Below are 12,862 nucleotides of genomic sequence, written 5' to 3'. Positions count from 1 at the left end.
TCTCTGAGGAATGCTTCCAGCACCTTGTTGAATCTATGCCACGAAGAATTGAGGCAGTTCTGAAGGCAAAAGGGGGTCCAACCCGTTACTAGCATGGTGTACCTAATAAAGTGGCCGGTGAGTGTATATTATATACACACACATATATACAGTGCCTTGCAAAAGTATTCAGCCCCCTGGAACTTTTCAACCTTTTCCCACATATTATGCTTCAAAAATAAAGATACCAAAGTTCACAAATAAACGTATCCAGGTGTTAGAATGGCCAAGCCAAAGTCTAGACCTCAATCCAATCGAGAATCTGTGGAAAGAGCTGAATACTGCTGTTCACAAATGACCTCCATCAAACCTCACTGAGCACGAGCTATTTGCCAAGGAAGAATGGGCAAGAATTTCAGTCTCTCGATGTCCAAAACTGATAGAGACATACCCCAAGCGACTTGCAGCTGTAATCGCGGCAAAAGGTGGCGCAACAAAGTATTAAGTTAAAGGGGCCGAATAATATTGCACGCCCCACTTTTCAGTTTTTGAATTTCCACAAAAATGTAAAATAACCAATAAATTTCGTTCAACTTCACAATTGTGTTCCACTTTTTGTTGATTTTTCACCAAAATTTTACATATGGTATCTTTATGATTGACGCATGATATGTGGGAAAAGGTTGAAAAGTTCCAGGGGGCCAAACACTAGTCGCAAGGCACTAATATCTATCTATCTATCTATATATACACATACATTGTTTTATTATATATATTTTTTCTTTTTGTGTGTTTATTATACACTGTAGATACACCAGTAGTGCACAGAGTTGAGGATTTAGTGGCTGTCTGTCTCCAATTATTATTGCAACAATATAATAAATATCAAAGGATGCAGAGCCACTATGGTGCATGTCTGCCCCTCTTAGATTCATATACAACCATTTTGAACTTGTTACTAATGTATGTAACACCTGGCGTAATTATGTTCAACATAGCCTCAACTTTTACTCTTCTCTATACAGGTAGTCACTACAATGTCCCTTACCCAATGGATTGAGGGAATACATACAATCAACCCTGTCCATATGGGACCAGTGAACCAATGGGGCATAGAAAAGGAGGTATGCGCTGGCATATATAGATGGGTCAGGTGAATGGGCTGTAACTCTGATGAAGGACTGCATCCTTCGAAACGTGTCGATTTCTTGTCCTTACCACGCACCCGTCGCTTAGTACTGGTGATGTCACCCTTACCACGCCCCCGCTAACCTCGCCACTGCTATGGTGGCGCTTCCGGCCGGAGCTCACCGCCAGCCCACATCTCCACGTACACGAGGGGAACCACAGCAACGGTAGGACGCTGCCAAGGCTCTCTACTCACTGCACGGAGTCTGTCCCGGCACCAGACCATCGGGTTGTGCACAATGCTCACAGGCTACTGAGTAAGTTATACCAATTCACACACACTTTAACAGTAATCGGCTTGCCATCTCTGCACACCGCTTGTCCAACTTTTCACATCTGTAGTGTGACTGCAAAAGACCTTTAGAAAGATTTAACAGACTATGCAGTTGAGGTACATTGTTCTACTGTTCAGAGACACCTGCACAAATATGGCCTTCATGGAAGAGTCATCAGAAGAAAACCTCTCCAGCGTCAAAACTATGAAAAAGAACATCTGAACAAGCCTGAAGCATTTTGGAAATAAGTCCTGTAGACCATTGAGGTTAAAATAGAACTCTTTGGCCACAATGGTCAAAGGTATATGTGGAAAAAAGGGAACAGAATTTCAGGAAAAGAACTTGCCAACCATTAAGCATGGAAGTGGATTAATCTTACTTAGGGGTTGTGATACAGCCAAAGGCACAGGTTGCATTTCATAGGTAAAGGGAGGAATAGATTCAATGAAACATCTACAAATTCTTGATGCAAACAGAACACCATCTATAAAAAAAGCTGAGGTAGAAAAGAAGATACAAAGAAAAAAAAAAAGGAATGTGAGTTCCAGCTCCGTAAAATATAAAAAAGTTTAATGAAGTCCAATATAAAATACAGACAAATAACTGTGCTCCCTTCAGTGTACACCCCCAATGCTGAGGAGCAAATGGCGACGCGTTTCGATCCGAAGATCTTTCTCAAAGCCATACCTGAATTTGACTGTGTTCCTCTATATAAAGAGATCCACCAATCAGAATCAGTTTCTAATCCACATGACATTACATAGAAATCAATTAAAAACATTAGTAATCAATATGTATACATTAAAATATTCACTTTATATTTAGCAATAGTGCAGCATGGTCTCAGTCCGTTTATTCAGATCCATCGGATATCTAGTATTTAAATGAAAAATCCAGTACGCCTCTCGTGTTAGGAGACGTCTTCTCATATCCCCGCCCCGCCGAGGCATATTTACTTGCTCTATGGCCTGGATTTGAAAAATCACAGTATTGCGTGCGTGGTAAGCAACAAAATGTCTAGATGCTGCTGACATATTCCTATTGCCACTCGTTATATTATTTATGTCATATAAATGTTCCCGAATACGGGTTTTAAGTTTCCTCGATGTGCAGCCCACATATGACATATTGCATTCTTTGCAATCAATTTTATATATCACATTTGTGGAATTGCAATTGATATACTGCTTAATATTAAAATTTATTGTGCTTTCCGCATTTTGAAAGGTTTTGGTTACTACGGCATATTTGCATGCACTGCAGTTATTTGTGCCGCATCTAAAAAAAACCTGGGTAATTCAACCATGTTTTTTTATATCCCATTGACTGCGATTGGAATAGGCTGGGGGATATTTGGCTTCCTATAGTTGGAGCCCGTCTTGATACTACATTTACCCCTGATTTTAAAATATCATTGAGTTGTTGATCCTCATAGAGCACTGGCAGATATCTATGGATAATATTTTTGATTTTATTGAATTGTGGACTATATTGGAAACATACAGGTCCTTCTCAAAAAATTAGCATATAGTGTTAAATTTCATTATTTACCATAATGTAATGATTACAATTAAACTTTCATATATTATAGATTCATTATCCACCAACTGAAATTTGTCAGGTCTTTTATTGTTTTAATACTGATGATTTTGGCCTACAACTCCTGATAACCCAAAAAACCTGTCTCAATAAATTAGCATATTTCAACCGTCCAATCAAATAAAAGTGTTTTTTAATAACAAACAAAAAAAACATCAAATAATAATGTTCAGTTATGCACTCAATACTTGGTCGGGAATCCTTTGGCAGAAATGACTGCTTCAATGCGGCGTGGCATGGAGGCAATCAGCCTGTGACACTGCTGAGATGTTATGGAGGCCCAGGATGCTTCAATAGCGGCCTTAAGCTCATCCAGAGTGTTGGGTCTTGCGTCTCTCAACTTTCTCTTCACAATATCCCACAGATTCTCTATGGGGTTCAGGTCAGGAGAGTTGGCAGGCCAATTGAGCACAGTAATACCATGGTCAGTAAACCATTTACCAGTGGTTTTGGCACTGTGAGCAGGTGCCAGGTCGTGCTAAAAAATGAAATCTTCATCTCCATAAAGCATTTCAGCTGATGGAAGCATGAAGTGCTCCAAAATCTCCTGATAGCTAGCTGCATTGACCCTGCCCTTGATGAAACACAGTGGACCAACACCAGCAGCTGACATGGCACCCCACACCATCACTGACTGTGGGTACTTGACACTGGACTTCAGGCATTTTGGCATTTCCTTCTCCCCAGTCTTCCTCCAGACTCTGGCACCTTGATTTCCGAATGACATGCAAAATTTGCTTTCATCAGAAAAAAGTACTTGGGACCACTTAGCAACAGTCCAGTGCTGCTTCTCTGTAGCCCAGGTCAGGCGCTTCTGCCGCTGTTTATGGTTCAAAAGTGGCTTTACCTGGGGAATGCGGCACCTGTAGCCCATTTCCTGCACACGCCTGTGCACGGTGGCTCTGGATGTTTCCACACCAGACTCAGTCCACTGCTTCCTCAAGTTCCCCAAGGTCTGGAATCGGTCCTTCTCCACAATCTTCCTCAGGGTCCGGTCACCTCTTCTCGTTGTACAGCGTTTTCTGCCACATTGTTTCCTTCCAACAGACTTACCATTGAGGTGCCTTGATACAGCACTCTGGGAACAGCCTATTTGTTGAGAAATTTCTTTCTGGGTCTTACCCTCTTGCTTGAGGGTGTCAATGATGGCCTTCTTGACATCAGTCAGGTCGCTAGTCTTACCCATGATGGGGGTTTTGAGTAATGAACCAGGCAGGGAGTTTTTAAAAGCCTCAGGTATCTTTTGCATGTGTTTAGAGTTAATTAGTTGATTCAGAAGATTAGGGTAATAGGTCGTTTAGAGAACCTTTTCTTGATATGCTAATTTATTGAGACAGGTTTTTTGGGTTATCAGGAGTTGTAGGCCAAAATCATCAGTATTAAAACAATAAAAGACCTGACAAATTTCAGTTGGTGGTTAATGAATCTATAATATATGAAAGTTTAATTGTAATCATTACATTATGGTAAATAATGAAATTTAACACTATATGCTAATTTTTTGAGAAGGACCTGTATATACGGTTTTTTTGCCTGATTTAAATCTGTCCTCCTCTCTGATGTTATTAGATCTTTACGATCTTTTTTTTCCACTATTTTTTTTGCTCTATTAATTACCCAATTTGGATATTTTCGATTTATTAATTTATTTTCAATCTGCCTATATTCCCCCTGAAGGTCTCCTTCCAAAGAGCAGTTTCTCTTAATCCTGGTGAACTCACCCACCGGGATTGCCTTGATTGTATGTTTATTGTGGCTACTGTCTGCATGTAGGATGGTATTCCCCCTAACTGGTTTATGATGGGTTTTAGTAGTTTAGTAGTAATATTTTGATCATTAGATCCACTAAGTTCCAAATCCAAAAAAGAAATTTTTGTCCTATCAAATTTATATGTAAATTTAATATTATATTGGTTGTTATTGAGATACTCCACAAATTGTGGTATGGCAGATACATCACCCCCCCAGATAATGAGGGTATCATCTATGTATCTGCCATACCACACCAGACAGTCAAGATACGGATTGCACACGAGAAAACGTATTCCAATTCCCAGAATGACATGACCAAATTTGCTAGGGAGGGTGAGTATTTAGCACCCATAGCCACTCCCGTTTTTTGCAAATAAAATTGGCCATCAAAACAAAAAGAAATTATTACATAATAGGAATTGAATTACCATCAGCAAATAATTAATTAAATCCATAGAGTATTCACTAAATTTTACAAGATGGTACTGTATTGCTTTGAGTGCAACACTGTGAGGAATACACGTATACAGGGAAATAACGTCGCAGCAGACCCATGAATAATTAGCTTGCCATATTTTACTGTCCATAACTCGCAGTACCTCCTTAGAATCTTGTATATAGCCCGGAGTTCGTTTTACTAATGGTTGGAGGAGAGAATCGACCCACTGGCAAAGCTTCTCATTACATGAACCTACTCCCGACACTATTGGTCGCATAGGAGGAATTCCTTCTTTTTTATGAATTTTGGGTACACCATATATAATAGGGAGAATCGGGTTTTCTACCGTAATATAGTCTGTTTGTTTTTTGGTTAGTACTCCTAAATTTTGTCCTTCCTTAATAATTAAATCCTTTTCTATAATTGTGCTAGATGGGTTAGATTTAAATTTTTCATATGTGCTTACGTCGGACAATAGCTCTACCATTTTATTGTGGTAGTCTGATGTGTTTAGCACCACCACTACCCCCCCTTTGTCTGACATTTTGATAGTAATATCTGTCATATCTTTGAGTTCCCTTAGTGCATTTTGAAAACTCCTGGGTATGTTTTTATGTCTCCTCACGTTATTGTTTTTATTTTCACTATATAGTTGTCTCAATTCCCTCTCCACACCCTCCTGAAAGCGATCCATACATTCGGATCTATCTTGAACTGGGTAGTAGTATGGGTTTTTAGTCTCAAAAGCCTGTGAAAAATTAACTCTATCTGAGTCTGATACCGCATCAGAATTAAGATCCTGCAACATAACCAGTGTCATCTGATCTTTAAAGTCCATATTGGAAAATTCATTTCCTGCTCCATTAGGGGTAACATTGTCCATCTGTGTTCTTTGATTCTCTGGGCTCTCCCCTTGTAGAAAATTTTTTTTAATAGTCAAATTTCTGATAAACTTATTAGTATCCATAATGGCTGTAAAAAGATCAAAATTCTGATCTGGCACAAAATTTAAGCCCAGAGATAATACTTGGGTCTGATCTGCAGTCAAAGGTCTAGTTGATAAGTTCAATACATTTGTATAGCTGTTTATTTCTTGTAAATTTTCTTGTTGCGTGTTATCATTCACAGGTTGCATTTCATAGGTAAAGGGAGGAATAGATTCAATGAAACATCTACAAATTCTTGATGCAAACAGAACACCATCTATAAAAAAAAGCTGAGGTAGAAAAGAAGATGGCTTCTACAAATGGATAATGATTTTAAGATCATGTCAAAATCCACAATAGACTGCCTCAAAATGAGCAAGCTGAAGGTTTTACAATGGCCCTCACAGTCCCCTGGTCTGAACATCATTGAAAGTCTGTGGCTAGACCTCAAAACAGCAGTGCATACAAGACGCCCCAGGAATTTCACAGAACTGGAAGAATTTTCCAAGGAAGAATGGGTGAAAATACCTCAAACAAGAATTGGCAAGGTACTAAACTTTTTGGGGTGCCCAAACTTTTGTATCGGACTATTCTCCTTTTCGCAGTTTTTAAAATATAAAAGATTATTTTTTTTTTTCCTAAAATACAAAAGGAAATGTCTAATCTTTAACTTTAGCCCGTTTAGAAATCATTTCATCTTCAACTTGCTTAACTGTTCACAATAACCGTAATTTTGCACAATCTTTTACATGCCACTGTATGTGACATATCTATGAATCATGATTGTAAAAAACTGCACTGAAAACACAGCAGAGACTGGGGCTCTGTATAAGATGATGGCCATGAATCTGGCAGGGCGTATGAGGAAACGATTATGAGTCACTCGGGTGTAGATTCTTTCTCCAATAACTAGTTTAGAAAGTGACCGCTCATCTTCTGCCGCGCTCAGCCTCACAGTGGCAGCTTAGTGCGTTTACATTTAATGACTTTGCAGCATTAAGTAACCTCAAATCAGTAACCATTTATATATCGGCAGTCATTTAGTAGCTGTTCACACAAGCAGATCGTGATTTAGAGGTGCACTGAACGATCTGCTGTAGATTGCTCTCTGTGGATAGACTGCCATTGTTCTCAGCGGCGCGTGTCTGGTTTACACAGGAGGATGTGCAGACAAGAATGATGATCTGTTGGTAACACAAAAGACTCGTTCTTCGAGGTGATCAGTCCGTTTACACTGCAAGACTATCATGAGACCAGCGTTCCTAGGGATCGCGCACACAGTAAAGTGGCACGGCACCATATTACACAGGTATTCTGACCATAGGAATATGACAAACAAAACACTGGACCGGATTCATCAAGATTTGTGTGTTGCAGAGCAGTCTTCCTGACGTGTGAGCTGGCATAAGACGCACCAAATTCATTAAGAGGTGTTCATTCTCTTAATTAATCGACGTATCTTTCAACTACCATGTACCACCGCTAGAAAGCTAACGAGTCAGTGACTGGAGCACATTTCTGGTGTAAATTATGATGAAATTCTTAAGTGTGCTGGGCGAAATCCTGTCTGGCCTGAGGTCCACTTGCTTTGCTAAAAGCTGGCGCAGATTGCCAGAACTGGCATAAAACATTGCATTAAGCCAGAATATGACTGATGAATTGGGCCATTGTATGATATCCATGACAGACAAGAATAGCAGGAAGCCCAGCAAGAACCACTTCCAGCAGACCAGTGAGCAGCGATGGGTTAGGCCATCATCACACACATCCAGTGCTCTCCATGAGGCCGATGGAGCTACCTTGGACACGTCTGAAAAAGACGAATACTGCCGGGATGAAGCCAGCCAGTATCCCGAGGGAGTCTGTGTCTGATAATAGTGAATGGCGCTGTTGGAATCCTGTTTTCCAGGAACTATGACAGAAGATCGGACTCAGTGCTCAGCATGTATGAACTTCGCCTTACCAAAAACTGACCCTCGTCTAAAAGTATCTACTGCTCAGTTACTAAAAAGTCCAAATGGCTCCTATAGTTTAGCGTATTTTACTCACTCCCCAGATGTAATTAGTCTGACCTCGCTAATCAGCTGCATGGTGCAATATGCTATCATTAGAATTTGGCCAATGACGACATGTCACTGGCTGTAGATTGCCATACGTATGTGTACATCCTGACGGCTCTGGTCACTGTTAGGGCTCGTGCACATGGCTGTATTTTTGGCCCTAGGGCGATCCAATAAAGCATCGGATCGCATTCAGACCAATGTTATTTTATGGGGCCATGCACATGTCAGATTTTTTCGTTGGACAGAGCAGAATCAGATATTCGGTAATGCATGTCAATGAGTCTATGGAAACCATCAGACTGCACTCGGATGACATTTGAGTGCAATCCAATTTCCAAGGACTGACAGAATGGAGCAGATGGAGAAATGTTTTTTTCCATCTTCTCATCCGAGAGAATCGGATCACATTCTGATCAAAGTGTGATTTGCATAATTGATTCAACTCTCGGATGAGAGAATACAGTGTTGTCTGCACCAAGCCTAAGGTGGCGTCATCTATTAAGTTTTGTGATATCAATGTTAAAAATCAATGCTTCTAGAAAAACTTGATCTATCCTACGAGGGGAAGACAGATGGAATTCCAGGCATGTTGCACATACAACTCACAAAGCAAGAACATACCTGACCAGACAGACATTATAATGCTTCATGACATCGTGACAGTCCAAACCAGGACTATGTATATCTTGCTAAAAGTGGCAACTAATCGCATCGGAAGAAGAGATGTTTTAAGAATATTTTCCTGCTTTTACCTGATGAGTTCCTGCTTCTATGCTGTTAATACAGGTGCGTGAAAGCAGCCAAAGTGTGTACGGTGGGGGCAATAATGGGAGAGGATAAATTCCACACACGTCATTATACCGGCCACATTCACCCCCTGCTGGGCATTGCCGTACATAGGACAGTTTATCTGCTCTCTATAAAACCATTCACAGTAGATGAGTGTCAGCCAAATTCAAAGTTTTCGGCAGAACCGTCCACCCATCCAGCAGCGGTAACTTAGCCCTCCCAAAGGCAGATGTGAGAAAGAAGGGTTAGACATATTGGATGGAAATAAGCCACGGATATCTCCCACTATCGACAGCACATGTATGAATGTGTAGGTGGGCATCTACATTATATGGCGGCTTTCGGTTTACATCTTTGCTGCAAAATTCATTATACCCAACAGGAAAAATGGACTATAAGTGACTGGGTGACTGGGCTCTGGTAGTATCCGCTGTGTTACAGATCCATTTTTGGGACAACTAATATAAAGACATTATTACAAATGACAATGTTGTCCATGCTGAACCTTTCTCCTTAGGAGTCCCTGGGCAATAAGCTGCTCATTGGATGTCCCCATCAAGCTGTATACCCTTGTAATGTCATCAAAGGCAAGATTAAACATTGGCCAATTCTGTGCATGTCACCCACTGATATACCAGGGAAACCGTAGTCTTTGGGCCCTGGCATACACATTAGACCAGAGGATCCTAATCTTAGGTCCTCACGGACCCCAAACAGGTACGTTTTCAGGATTCCCCCAGCATTGCACGGTGGAGGTGCAGTCTCCCATTTTTCTTCAGTCATCAGAATCTATCATTTTCAGATCCCAAATAATTGCAAATGTGCCTCAGCCCCAGCAAGGTGGTACTGACAGACGACTGCTCCCTCTCTTGGGAGTTTTTCTCTAATATTACTGCAAACCTAAATAAGAGAGAGCACAAGCGTACAAAGGAGAGAAAAAAGAGCTAATAAAACGTCAGTCACAGGAGGGTTATTACACCCTGGTTTCACAATACCAGACAGGGAGGGACAGACTAGGGATGAACACTGCGATGGTTACAATGCAGAACAAGTAGAGTATTTGCAACAGGAAAAAAAAACAAGAAAGACTGAACAATTCCTAGATCAAAATAAAAGTTACAGAATATAATAAATGTGGCAGTATCTGACTAAGCGCTCATTAAGAAGTCCATGGCTCTCAGTCTGACCACTAGTCTCCAGACCGGAGCAGGACAGCTTCACATGTATCTGTGGGGCAGAAGGGTGACAGACAGCCAGTCCGTGCATTACGCTCAGTGATCAGACAGGGCCACAGACATCTGCACGGGCCCTTAGGAACATCCTGCTGGGGTCATGGCTCCCACTGCAGAGCGGCGCTGCCCCAGGACGGCACGTGCCATGTACATCTGACCAGTCAGGAAGAACCACGGAAGCATCAGGCTGGATCTACGGGAGTAATGTTTACTTTCTAAAGCAGTTTGTATTTCTGTTCTTATCATCCAAGTATGGAGGAAAGAACACAATGCTTCGTTACAGCAGCCATTCATTAGAGTAAGCTTTACGTTTCCTTTTTTGTTCGGGTCCGTTCTGTCGGTGCTCCGGTTTTGGACAAAGAAAAGTAGTCTGCAAAAGTGGTATTTTAAAAAAAAAAAAATTATATATATATATATATATATATATATACATACACACAAATAAATACAGAACCGGTCAAAAACACGAGAACTTTCATTTCTATTCTGTATCCAATTGTGTTCTGTTTGTTTTCACCTGGATCCTTTACAAGTAGATCCCATACGGACGCGTGGGCAGGGATGAACGATGGGAGCGGTATTAAAGTTAAAAAAAAATGGAAAACTGATCTGTGAGACGGATGGAAAGAACGGACAGAAGGCCACTGACAGGTAAAAGATGTCTGCGGGGAAAACCGTCCACAGGGACAAGATCTCCCACAGAAAACAACAACCACTGACACATATTGGGTACAGTCCGGCAGCATCTACTGATACATACAGTAAAAGGGGTCTAGTAGAGCACATCTGTAGAACTACAAGTGCCATCATGTCAGCTCCTGCTCCACAGCTGCACTTAGTCATGCGCAGTACGCGTGCAGTCCTGGAGGGGGCGCCCTGTCCATGCCACCTGCATGCAGTACAGCCGCCAGGCTCTGACTCTGACCTTGACTCCAGCTGTGACGGAGTTGGCGCCATTCACACTGCGGTAACACCGGCCATGAGCCGCACTCACACGTACCTGCTGCCGGTTCAGTCTCTCACATACGGTCCGTCCCGGTGACAGCGCGGACCCCAGTCTGAGTCTCAGCTTCAGCGGCGGCAACTTCTCCCTACGTCACTGACGTGAGTCCACTCCACACTGCTGCCGGCACATTGAGTGGGCGGAGCCACGAAGACACGTTGCGTACGTACTGCACGCGGCGGCCATCTTGAGTCCTGGCAGCCTTGCCCATAATACTGTACAGATCTGACAGAATGGTTTTGTAATTCAAATTATACTTTATTTTTATCTAATTGGTCTTCACAGATTTTTATTTATTAAAAAAGTATTTTAGTCAGAGATTTGTTTTTGTATTATTTGGGGGGTAAACAAAATAAAATAAAAACTTAAAATTCTTCATGTTTTTTACATCTTTTTTTTTTGTTCCTCCCTTCACTGCTGTGTTTAGTGAAAGTATTAGTCGGTTTGGTTCGCAACTAGATATGGGGGGGGGAGGCCCGGAGGGGGATGTTGTGCCATCATGTCAGGCTTCATGCTCAGCTAATGTTACCAATGGGCACGGCCTAAATAATCAGTGCGGCTACACGAGCGGGACGGACGGTAATGAGGGCAGGACACAAAAGATATTGTCCACAACATAAAATTGCTTCAAAATCACAGAAAACATCAAATCCCCGTACAGCTAACCGCAAAACCACACCGAGCGTTACCTAAGCACTCGCATATGAGGAGGGTGGGCTCGTAGAGACCCCCACAATACACCAGAGCCTCAGAAATGAAAAGTGACCGCTGCGGGGAAAAAGTGCAAAGTAATGAAGAAATAACGTGATATCTAATGTGGGCGTCACCTAATGCCAAAGTTGAGAGGAACTAGTAGTGGGGTCAGGCGAGCACCATGGACGTAGCCGGTAACTTACTGATCAGTGGGTCCAACCGCTGGGGACCCTCACTGATCAGATCGGGGATCTTTTATCCCCAACAGGAATCGTTAATCCCTATTGCAAGATGGCACAGCAGGCCAGACACCGAAATATGTTCCGCAGCCCCAGAGGGAATGGATAGAGCAACGGTCCCGCATGTACACTACTGCTCCATTCTGACAGGGAAATGTTTCCCTTCTGCAGATCGGTGCAGGTCCCAGCGCTCAGACCCCAGAGATCAATAGGTTATCACTTATCCCATGGACATTATCGGTAATGCTACACAGTGGCGCTATTAGCAGTGCACAGCACAATATGGCTTCCCAGAAAATCCATTTTAGGCCCAAGTGAACGTTACGTTCAGTGTTTCTGCATATTCTTCTGTCTTAGGTCCACTTGTCACAGCCATTCTGTCACAAGCTGCAGCTTTAGACTCAGTGCAACGCCGGATTGGTGGTCTGGCAGTTTCCTGTAAAATGGAAGACGGTCTGGTACGGACCGTCCAGCAGTGGGCCGCATTGGTTTGCAAAACTTTTAAAAATATACCCAACCTCAGGGCAAGGGTACCATTAAGGATGGAAGTTAATATTATAAGGAGGCACAAAGTGGGCAGTGTAATAAGGAGGTAGACTTGGGGAATTGTGTTAAAATGCACAAAGGGGGATTATTACAATAAAGAGGCATAGAGGGACATTATTATAAAGACATAATGAGGAGC

General features: G+C 42.0%; 1 protein-coding gene across 1 annotated transcript in view; it reads right to left on the bottom strand.

Moving 5' to 3' along the window:
• Positions 1–11,373, bottom strand: part of MTFR1 (mitochondrial fission regulator 1) — a 59,895-nt gene extending 48,522 nt beyond the window's left edge. The window contains exon 1 of the mRNA XM_077270585.1: positions 11,243–11,373. The gene's annotated coding sequence lies outside the window, so the exon portion shown is untranslated. The remainder of the gene's footprint in view (positions 1–11,242) is intronic.
• Positions 11,374–12,862: the final 1,489 nt, after the last annotated feature.

Source organism: Ranitomeya variabilis, chromosome 6 (genome assembly GCF_051348905.1).
Source record: "Ranitomeya variabilis isolate aRanVar5 chromosome 6, aRanVar5.hap1, whole genome shotgun sequence".
NCBI lineage: Eukaryota > Metazoa > Chordata > Amphibia > Anura > Dendrobatidae > Ranitomeya > Ranitomeya variabilis.
Note: the sequence above shows the minus strand (reverse complement) of the source record. Positions and strands in the feature narration are given on the sequence as shown.